Raw genomic sequence first — 12,117 nt, 5'->3', positions numbered from 1 at the left:
TGGGAGGCTGAGGTGGGAGGATTTTTTGAGCACCAGAAGGTTGAGGCTGCAGGGAGCCATGATTGTGCCACTGGCCTGTGTAACAGAGCAAGACTCTGTCTCAAAAAAAAAAAGTTCTCCTGCCATCATTATTTCTCCACCCCAGACCCCCAGAGGCTGAAGTGAGTGCTTCTGATTGGTTGGGCCAGGTCATGTGCCTCATGTGCTGCTCTCTAATGACAAAGGAGCCTGGGAAAATGAGTGATTGTCCTATTCAGCTTTTATAGTGAAAAATGGTCTCTTCTCACAAAAATTCATATCACAGAGGAAACATAGGAAGGAAACTCAGATGTTAAGAAACCCCAAGGTATCAAAAACTGCTTTTATGACTAATTCAAATAATCACCAAGACAAATGGGTAGCTCAATGTGTTCAACAAAATGATTCAGAAATTCTGAACTGATTTTCTTAGCACATGCTTTGTCTTACTATGTGAAGATTCCAGCATATAAAGAAGAAAATTTGCAAGTTGGGCCTGGAGAGTGTGGAGTGACTGATGTTCTTCAACTCTTTGCTTCATTATGCACATCATGGCCTTCCCAACCTTGTACTGTCTATGTAACAAAGCTTTGTTGACCCATGGGCTTGCACAATCATTGAACAGCCCACACTTCCCTCCACCTTGTGAAGCAATTACTGTTCTGTAAACAAATGCTTACCTTATCCTCCAAGCTACTATTTAAAGGAAGCTTAAAGCTGAACCTTTCTTTAAAGGGAAGAGTCTTTTTGTGGTAAAAATATCACAATTATCCTGAAATTTTGCATATTGGGTACTGTTAAAGTAGAATTTGCCTAAAACTATGGAGCCACCATCATAAACATACATTGCTCGTGATATTTTCTGAGACTCTGTATGACCCCAGAGGGCTTCTGGTTAGAAATAAACTAGAAATGTCAAACACAAGGAGACCTCTACTCAGGGACAAGTTATATTTTATTACTTAGCTCTTTCTTGGTTGCCTAATAAAAGCCTGTAGTTTATCTCATGACCTCTACCTAGTTATTGGATAATCTCTTCAAATGTCTAGAGGCCAGAGGGAACAGGAAGGTGGGAGTCCATATGATATCCAAAGCTCGATCCTCCAAGCAGAATTTAAATCTGGAAGTTTTTTGGGTTTTTGTTTTTTTGGCATGGAGTCTCACTCTTTCACCCAGGCTGGAGTGCAGTGGTTGCGATCTCGGCTCACTACAACCTCCGCATCCTGGGTTCAAGCGATTCTTGTGCCTCAGCCTCCCAAGTAGCTGGGACTACAGGTGTGTGCCACCACACCCAGCTAATGTTTGTATTTTTAGTAGAGACGAGGTTTCACTGTCAGGCTGGTCTTGAGCTCCTGACCTCAAGTGATCTGCCCACCTCAGCCTCCCAGAGTGCTGGGATTACCGGCATGAGCCACCACACCTGGCCCTTAAACCTGGAGGTCTTATTGATCAAGGTGGCCTGACAGAGATGTTTTCTTCGGCCTGGATATATATGTGGGTTTTAAAAAAATCTTTCCATTTTAATATAAAACAAATAGAATTAACTATATAATGATGTTTATAGTGAACAGTTCTTTGTGTTTTCTTTATAGTTTTATCACTCAAGTGTGCATAGTGACTATAGTTTAGTCTTGCCCATTTAAAAATGTTGGTATGTTGTGGTCCCATCTCCTTGGGAGGCTGAGGCAGGAGGATTGCTTGAGCCTAAGGGTTCAAGGTTGCAGTGAGCTATGATCTTGCCACTGCATTCCAGCCTGAGACCCTGTCTCAAAAGAAGTTGGAATGTGTTTTAAGGCATTGCATGTTCCTTACAGGTTGCTATTGTAATCACCCAGCAGGTTCTTACTGCTCCCGCCCCCACCACCCTCGTACAGACAAAACCAGTTCACTGAGACTCTGGTATTGCAGTAAAGAAAGGGTTTAATTAATGCAGAGCAGCTGAGTGAAAGGACTGACATTATCACTCAAGTCAGTCTCCCTGAGAACTCAGAGGCTGGGTTTTTATGGATAATTTGGTGGACAGAGGGCTAGGAAATGGGTGCTGCTGATTGGTTGGGGATGAAATCATTGGGGTGTGGAAAACAGTTCTCATATCCCAAGTCCTTCTCTGGATGGAGGCCACAGGACCAGTTGAGCCATGAGTCACAAGTCTGGGTGGGGTCAGTCGGTTGCCAGAATGCAAGAGTCTGAAAAACATCTCAAATGACCAATCTTCAGTTCTGTAATGGTGATCTTATCTATAGAAAAAATTGAGGAAGCCACAAATCTTGTGATCTCTGGCCACATAACTCCTGAGCAGCAAGAGTTTATAGAAACTATACCTACATTTTAGCAGAATTCAGGCCCCTAATTCAGAATCCTAAGCCTGTGGCCTTTCATTAGTCTTACAAAGGCAGTTTCAGTGTCCAAACAGGGTAGGGATCAGTTTTAGAGAGGAGCTATTATCATCCTTGCTTCAAGGTTAAACTATAAACTAAATATCCTGGCCTATGCCCAGGCATCAATGAAGACAGCCAGACTGTGAGGCTAGACGCAAGATGGAGTCAGCCATGTTAGATTTTTCTCACTGTCATCATCTTTGCAAAAGTAGTCTCACTATCATTCCTTTCTCTTTATTTTCCTTCACAATTTATCTGTTGAGGAACCTGAGTCATCTGACCTGATTTCTCCTGGGTTTTGCTAATTGCTCGCTTGTGGTGCAGCTCAGCACATTCCCTTGTCATCTGTATTTCCTGCAAATGGGCTGTTGGGTCTAGAGGTCTGATCAGACTCAGGTTTGATCACTTTGGCCAGACCACAAGTGGTACATCAGGAGGCAACTAATGTTCATTTTCCTTTCATGCTGTTAGCAGCCATGGATGCTCAGTGCCTAGATTCAATAATTTGTTAGGTAATCTAAATGGTGGATCCTAATTCAATCTGGTTTCTTTTTTAATTTATTAGTAGAACTGCTTCTATAAAGAGACATTTCCCCTATAGTTCATACAGGAAAGGCAGAATAAATGCTTGATCCATCCCCTTTATTTACCAGATTTCAAGATAATGACTGGCTCCCTCATTCCCCAAGCTGACATTTATGTGTATGGCGGCAGTGGGGGTAGGACGGCCTGGGTAATTATGAATGCATATATTCAAATATTAATATGTGTGATGCATTTTAATTCATTTTAATTATTATTCTTATTGATACTCAAATGGACTCATCTTTGGCTAGTGGATGCTTCTTCAGTTGGTACCTGTATCCTTTAGATTATGGTGGTTTTTGGTGATTTCTTTGTTATTTACTATGACAAGATATCCCAGACTTATCGTGCATTTAGGGCCGCGGACCTGAAATCTGCCATGTCTCAAGAAGTCCTGATTCCCTCTAGTGGGAAATGGTACTTCAATACCAAAATCTGTGTACCAGGGACGTTCACTGCTAGTAGTTCAGTCATTATTTCTAGGCCTTTTCAGCAAACGGAGCTAGAAAATTTATACACCGTATTCATACTGATACTTCTAATTTGAATTCAGAACTACCAGGTTTTACTCAATCTCTTTCCTAGTATGTCTGTATCTCCGTCCCTTCAAAGTGAGTGTCCTAGTTTCTTGAGTACTTAGGAGATAAGATTAGAATATCCTATGACTAATCATTTGTTTTATCTCACATTACCTACTCAACAGTCTCAGAAAGACAATATGAATACTACCACCACAAATATGACTACTGGAAAAAAATTAGAAAAAAATCTGCATATATTCTCCACATTGTCCTCTGAATTTTTGTAGTTGTATTATATCTACATTTTCAAATCAGATAGCCATTGCATAGCTTACTCTCCATTCTAACCTTCATTTGGTCTTAGTTTCATAAGGCTATGCATTTAACGCTCACTGTCAAACCCTTACTATCAATGGCTCTTTGGTTATTTTGCTTATCTGAAGCTTATTCTCTAGTAAATCCCTCAAGAAGTGCTCATTTTCTTGAGTTCTTGCATATCGGTGAGTTACCTATGTCCTTTGTACATAAAAGTCAGTTTTTCTGGATAAAAAATCCTTGCATTGTATTTTCTTTCTGTAAGTATCTTAAAAATATTACTTTGTTTCCTGCTAGCATAAAGCGTTGTTGTCAAAAAGTCTGGTAATAACCTAATTTTCCTTTCCTTTATAAGCTACTTCCTTTTTTGGCTAGATGCCTAAATAATTTTTTCTTCTTAAAGTGCAGTAATTTTACCAGACTATATTTTGGTGTTGGTCGCTCAAGCACAATTTTTCAGGCACACTGCGTTTGTGTTCTTTCTATATGCAGATTTAGATTTGTTATTATCTTATCATTATTTCAGGAAAGCCTTGAATTATAATGTCTAGTATTTGCTCCATTTCCTTACTTTGGTTTTCTTTTTGGGGGACTTCTATTATTATGTAACAGATATTCTATGCCACTGCTCAGTATTTGCATTTTCTCTCAAATACCATTTGCCTTTTTTTCTATTTATTTTATTTTATTTATTTATTTATTATTTATTTATTATTTATTTATTTTGAGAGGAAGTCTCACAATGTTGACCAGGCTGGTCTTGAACTCTTGGATACTAACAAGCCTTCTGCCTCAGGAACTATAGTGCTTACCACCCCGTCCAGCTTACTTCTTTTTTGATTTTTAAAAATTTTCTCCTTTTTACCTTCTGTTTCTCTTACCTTTTGTTTCTCTGTGCCCCACCCCCACCCCATGTAGTGGAAATCTGCGTATACTTTTTGACTCCCTAAGCCATTGTTTTTTTAACTTTTACGTTCAGGAGTACATGTGCAGGTTTGTTATGTAGATAAACTTGTGTCGTGAACATTTTTTGTACAGATTATTTCGTCACCTAGGGGTTTTTTTTTGTTGTTTTTGTTTTGTTTTGTTTTGTTTTTTGAGACAGAATCCTGCTCTGTCACCCAGGCTGAGGTGCACTGGCGTGATCTAGGCTCACTGCAACCTCTGCCTCCAAGTTCCAGCGATTCTCCTGTCTCAGCCTCCCAAGTAGCTGGGACTACAGGCACACGCCACCATGCCCCACTAATTTTTGTATTTTAGACGGGGTTTCACCATGTTGGCCAGGCTGGTCTTGAACTCCTGACCTCAAGTGATCCACCCACCTTGGCCTCCCAAAGTGCTGAGATTACAGGCATGAGCCACTGTGCCTGGCTGGTCATCTAGGTATTAAGCCTAATACCCACTGGTTATTTTTTCCTGATCCTCTCCCTCCTCCCACCTTCCACCCTCTGATAGGTCCAGTGTCTAGTGTTCCCCTCTATGTGTCCATGTGTTCTCATCATTTAGCTCCCACTTATAAGTAAGAACATGTATTTGGTTTTCTGTTTCTGTGTTAGTTTGCTAATGATGATGGCCTCCAGCTCCATCCACGTTCCTGCAAAGGACATGATCTCATTTTTTTAATGGCTACATAGTATTCCATGGTATATACGCAGCACATTTTCTTTATTCAGTCTACTATTGATGGGCATTTAGGTTGATTCCATGCGTTTGCTATTGTGACTAGTGCTGCAGTGAACATACACGTGCATGTCTTTATGATAGAACGATTTCTATTCTTTTGGCTACATACTCAGTAATGGGATTGCTGGGTTGAATGGTAGTTCTGTTTTTAGGTCTTTGAGGAATCACCACACCGTTTTCCACAATGGTTGAGCTAGTTTACACTCCCACCAACGGTGCATAAGTGTTGCTTTGCCTCTGCAACCTTGCCAACATCAGTTATTTTTTGACTTCTTATCATAGCCAGTCTAACTGGTGTGAGATGATTTCTCATTGTGGCTTTGATTTGTATTTCTCTGATGATCAGAGATGTTGAGCTTTTTTTCATATGCTTGTTGGTCACATGTATATCTTCTTTTGAAAAGTGTCTGTTCATGTCCTTTGCCCACTTTTTAATGGACTCCCCCAAAACTTAACTAGTAATAGCCTGCTGTTAGCCAGAAGACTTACTGACAACATGAACAGTTGATGAATATGGTTTGTATATTATATGTATTATATACTGTACTCTTATAATAAAGTAAGCTAGAGAAAAGGTTGTTCAGAAAGTCCTAAAGAAGAAGAAATATATTTCCTATTCATTAAGTGGAGGTGAATCATCATGAAGTCTTTTTTTGCCCAGGCTGGAAGGCAGTGTAGGGATCATGGCTCACAGCAGCTTTGACCTCCTGGGCTCAAGCGATCCTCCCAAAGGGATCCTCCCACTCAGTCTCCCGAGTAGCTGGGAATACATGTATATGCCACCATGCCCAGCAAAGTTTTGTATTTTTTGTAGAGACGAGGTCTCATTATGTTCCCAAGGCTGGTGTCGAAATCCTGAGCCCAAGCAATCCTCCCACCTGGGCCTCCCAAAGTGCTAGGATTATGGGCATGAGCCGCTGCACCCGGCCATTATAAAAGTCTTCATTCTTGTTGTCTTCACGTTGAGTAGACTGTGGAGGAGGAGGAAGAGGAGGTCTTGCTGTCTCAGGGGTGGGAGAGGCATAAGAAAATCTATGTATTAGTGGACCCACGCAGTTCAACCTCATGTTGTTCAAGGGTCAATTGTATTAATTTATTCTTGTGATCCTTCTAGTTTGGTCTTCATTTCTGAAGTGACTTTCTTCTTTTGTTTCTCATTCTTGCCTGTGATTTGCCATAAGTCTTTGAGTATTTTTTACATTCTCATTTGTGTTGTCCTTGCATCATTTTCTTAATGTCTTTTCAGTTATTTTGGAATATAGTGCATTATAGTTATACTCTTTTGTGGGCATATCTTACTGGTGTACTTTCACTGTCTATAGAGAAGTTGTTCTGTACCTTATTCTCTTTGTTCTTATGATGATTTTCTGTGGGTTTTGCCCGGTTCAGGTTAGCTTTTCTAACTTCGCAGAGCTCCTTCTTTTGTTGTTTTTGTGCAAGATTTTAAAATATGGTATCTTTTCTTCTGAGATTTCCTGACTCTCTTCCTCTACCCAGTTTTTATAGGACTCTGTCACCCAGGCTGGAGTACAGTGCTGCGATCTCAGCTCACGGCAACCTTCACCTCCCGGGTTCAAGTGATTCTCATGCCTCAGCCTCCCTGAGTAGCTGGGATTACAGGTGTGTGCCACCATGCCTGGGTAATTTTTGTATTTTTAGTAGAGACAGGGTTTCATCATGGCCAGGCTGTTCTCAAACTCCTGAGCCCAAGTGATCTGCCTGCCTCGACCTCTTAAAATGCTGGGATTACAGGCATGAGCCACCACTCCTGACCTCTTTCTTCTGATTCTATCATCCCTATTGTACTCAACTTTGATTCCACACCCTGCAGTTTCTCATCAGTATGTGGACTCTGGATGGGGGACTCCTGGCTGGTCAATTTTGAACATTTATAGGGTCTGGACTGCTTCATCCTTTTAGATGTTACCACAGACCCACGAATGGGGTGGGCAGACCCCTTCCCAGTTTTACCTAATGTTATCAAATTGTCCCCTGTGCTTTCCAGTGAGGACATGCTGGCTATTTGGCGATTCTGTTTTTCTCAGGTCTATCAGATACCTTGCTGCCTCCCTCTGCATCCTCTCACATAGATGCTGAGACCAGGCAGGGCTTGTGGTCGTTAGTGGTTTGTCCTCACCTGCTTGTATTTAGGGTTCATGGGGATACCTCATTACCCAGTGTGCTGGACCTCATTACCTAATGTGCATGGACATTTAATGAATGTCCATGGGTTTAGGAGCTTTGGTCTCTAGTTGCTCTGTTTGTTTTTATGTAGAGGATGAAATTCAAAAACCATACTGCCTTCGTCTTATCTATGTAGTTTTTTAATTGTTTGTTTTTATTTGAACTGCCAACTATTTTCCATTAAAATACAGATTATTGGCTTATCTTGAGAGGTTACAATGTCTGGTTACACTGGACCACATTTCCACATGGCAGCTGTGGGTTGGAACTGAGTAGCTGCATTCACAATTAGATGGACCATGGGGTTTCCAGGTTGCTGTGGCCCCAGCACCCTGCATTGCTTCACTGACCACTTGACATTTACATTATTTTTTCCCAGCCCTACATCTAGATGAAGGCATCGACAATTATGACTCCTATTGTAGGGTCAGTGATGTGAAGTAGGGTATCCAGGAGCCCCTTACCTATGCCACCAATTTTTAACGCTGTATTCCCCCAACTTTATTTCCTTCATTCTGCATCCTTAGTGCCCTACTCTTGATGCTTCTGTCCCTTCTAGATTTTCCCCCAGGAGTCCCATCGGGCATTTGGGTTTCTACCTTCCCAGCCCTCCTCCTTCCAGCTCCTGGTCCCATAAAACCCTTGAAGGTGTTAAGACTGCCTGTGGATGCAGTTCATAAGAGAAGGCACTGAGGCCCAGGTGACAGTCAGAAAGGTAATGAAGGCCAGTTTTAACATGGCCTAAGCAGGAGACAAGAGGACAAGACCAGCAAGGAGCCAGGGTTTCAGTGCGTCATGCAGCCAAGAAGAATGCAAATCAAAGCCGTGGTTCTGGAGATGGGACTGGAGAAAACACTAGGCTAGTACAGCAAAAGGGAAGCGTTCTATAGTCTGTGAAATGAGTAGGATCTGGATATGGTGTTGGGTTGGGTCAAGGATGTATTTTGCAGGTAGTGATTCCTGTGCACTGGTTCCCTTTTGTGCATAGGCTGGTGTTCAACTTAAGCAGGTTGCTTTCCACCAATTGCCATTGGGTCACCTCCCTTAGCCGTGGTTTCTAGGAACATATTTAGATATACAAGGGGTTGCTTATGATTCCCTGGAAAGCCCTATGCTCTTATATCTGTACATTGCACCTACTGTTTCTCTCATATGCCCCTCTCTGTCTTTGCTTAGGCAACAAAATGCCTCAGATCTCATTTTGTTCAAAACTACCTAGGCTGGGCTGGGCGTGGTGGCTCACAGGTGTAATCCCAGCACTTTGGGAGGCCAAGGTGGGTGGATCACAAGGTCAGGAGATCGAGACCATCCTGCCTAACACGGTGAAACCCTGTCTCTACTAAAAATACAAACAATTAGCTGGGCGTGGTGGCGGGCGCCTGTAGTCACAGCTACTCAGGAGGCTGAGGCAGGAGAATGGCGTGAACCCAGGAGGCAGAGCTTGCAGTGAGCCAAGATGACGCCACTGCACTCCAGCCTGGGTGACAGAGCGAGACTCTGTCTCAAAAAAGCAAAAAAAGACAAAACAAAACAAAACAGAAAACTACCTAGGCTGAACAAGGTGCTTCTCCTCTGTGCTTTCTCAGCCCCCAAGGAAAGTGTTCCTCGTAGTCTTATCTTATCTCTTATCTGTCTCTACTAAGCCAAAAGCTCCTTGAGAACAAGAAGAGGGTTTTATTAAATTCTGTATCTTCTACACCTACCATGTTACAAGTGCTAAAAAAAAATATCTAAAATGCTTCTGAAATCATTGGTACCCCACAGATGCAAGGTGGTACTAGCACCCATTCACAAGAGAATCCCAGGAGAACAGACACCTTACCCTGACACACAGGGCTGAGATCACCTGGGTGAGCTCACAATATCTGACCATCTCCTCAGCATCTTCATCTGCTAGGACTCCCTTTCTAATCACTTTAATTACTTTATTGCAGGTTTCATCAGGATGATAACATGAGGGAGTACAAAGAGATAGCGGAGCCTCCTGAGTTATTGTGCAGAGATGGGAACAATGTCTCATTAGTCATGGAAATTTGAGGACAGACAAAGGTTTTCAGAATCAGCTGTCATCATTGCTCATAAGTTACAAAGAGAACATTCAGAGACAGGAACGTTGTCTGGACAGAAAACAATGGTGGGTGGGAGGAAGGTGGAGGGCTGTCCGTCAGTGGAGAAGTGGGCATCCAGCACACCTGCATTCCAAAGGGGGAGGACTGCAGGGAGGGTTCGTGGGTCAAAGCTATGGACTGTGGAAAGTGGATTTACCTGACTGGCTCTGGACCTCTCTTCTTCCCTCCAACGGGGCCACTTGATTTCCTTCCCTGTGTCCTAAGGGAAATTTAGGGATTTGCAGAAGCTGTAGACACTAAGACAACTATCAGCCCACTGTGACCCTGGGCTCTGATCCACACTAGGCTTTAGACTTATCCCAGAGTAGAACTTGCAGCGTAAACCAAGTTTTAGCCCTAGAAATTGAGGCAATACCCTATATCTAATCCCTGCTTTGTTGACCTACTCACTCGATTCTCTAGTCCAGTGGTTCTCAATCCTGGATGCACATTAGAGTCATCTGAGGGCTTTTAAACATACCAACGCCTAGACTTCACCCCAGACCAAATGAATCAGAATTTCTGGGGATATGACTTGTGCATAGAGATTTTTTTAAGTGCCCCAGGAGCATTGGTTATCTAATACTATATAGCAAATGACTCCAAAAAATGACTTAAAACAAAAAGTATGTGTTGTCTCACCATCTCTGTGGATCAGGAAGCTAGGGAATGGTGTAGCTAGGTAATTTAGGCTCAGGGTCTCCCATGAGGTTGCAGGTAAGATGTCAGCTGGGGGCTGGAGGATCTCTTTCCACAAGGTTCTTTCATATGGCTCTTGTTAGGAGACCTCAGTTACTTGCCACGTGGACCCCTCCACAAGGTTGATTGAGCATCCTGACAACATGGCTGCTGGCTTTTCCCACAGCAAATAATCCAAGAAAGAGACAGCAAGACAGAGCCACAATGTGTTTTATGGCCCAGCCTTGAAAGTCACACTCCATCATTTCCACAATGTCCTCTTGGTTACATAAGATAGTCATATTCAGTATAGGAGGGACTACACAAGGGCTGGTATACAAGGGCTGGTACACAAGGGAGTAAGGTTCTTTGGGGGCCATTTGCAAGGCTAGCTCCATACCAGTTATCTCTATTGTATAGCCAGGGTTGAGAATCACTGCTTCTAGTCCCTTTGGGGCTGAGGCTCTGCCTTTGTCTTGCTTAGCTCAAAGAGTGAGCCTCCCTGGGTCATTTCCCCTTTAATAGATTTAAAGCCTTAAGCTCCTGGGATAATCAGCATTTTATTGGGGGAGGATGGAGAGTTGGAGGTTTGGGTCCCTCTCAAACATGTACCCATATTGCCACTTACAAAGCCCTTTCATAGTTTTCTCTCATTTGATTCTGAAGCAGGCAAGGCTTATTAGCGTTTATTCCCGTCACACAGCAGCCAGAATGGTTTTGGTCTTTTTAACTATAATGGATACTTTCATACATAATTCTTGTTCTGCTAGCAGATTATTCCCATGGGGTAGATTCTGCAACATGAAAATACTTGTTCAGATCTTTGTTTTCCCCTGTACAGAGGCCCAAGTATTTTTGCAGTTTGGTTGTTGTTTTTCCATCTCTTATGGTTTATTTTATTTTTAGCATGTGAATCCAATCATTTCACTCTTGTTTAAAATTGAGCGATGGTCTCCCAACAATCACGGGGGTAAGTCCCAAATCCTTCTGATCAATGGGCTGATGCATCACTGGCCCTTCTCTTGTCCTCCACCCCAGCCTCATGCCACTCCATTTTGCACCTCGATCCCTGTTTCTGGCCATGCAGGCTGAACTGCAGCTACTCAAGTGTTCGAATCTATTCCCATCCGCAGGGCCTTTGCAAGAGCTCTTCCTCCAAATGTGACTCAGATAACTTACCCTTCAGGTATCAGCTATAAGTCACTTCCTCAAAGAGGTCTTCCCTGATTCCCCACCCTAAAAGTTTCTCCCATAGCACCTTGTTTTTTCCCATCATGACATTTATTGCAAACTGCGATAATGTGTTCATTTGTGTGATTACTTGTTTATTTCCACTAGACTAGAAACTCCATGAGGACAGAGATCATGGACTTTTGTTTGCTGCCTGCCCCCAGAGCCTACCTGGCATACAGCAGGTCCTCACAAGGGACTTCTTGAATGAATGTTTGTGAATAGAAAACCAGGGCCCAGAAGAATTTAGAGGTGTGCTCAAGGCTGCCTGTCCAGGTAGCAGGACACCTGCCTAGCCCTGATGGCAAATATATTACATTCAGAATCCCCACTCACGCCTGGTATCCGTCCTGTCCTGGAATCCCTCATGTGGAGAAGTGTCTGTCACACCTGCTCTAAAGCTGGCTTCAAGGTCTC

This window comes from Hylobates moloch, unplaced genomic scaffold (assembly GCF_009828535.3).
Source record: "Hylobates moloch isolate HMO894 unplaced genomic scaffold, HMol_V3 SCAFFOLD_10, whole genome shotgun sequence".
Classification (NCBI taxonomy): Eukaryota; Metazoa; Chordata; class Mammalia; order Primates; family Hylobatidae; genus Hylobates; species Hylobates moloch.
Note: the sequence above shows the minus strand (reverse complement) of the source record.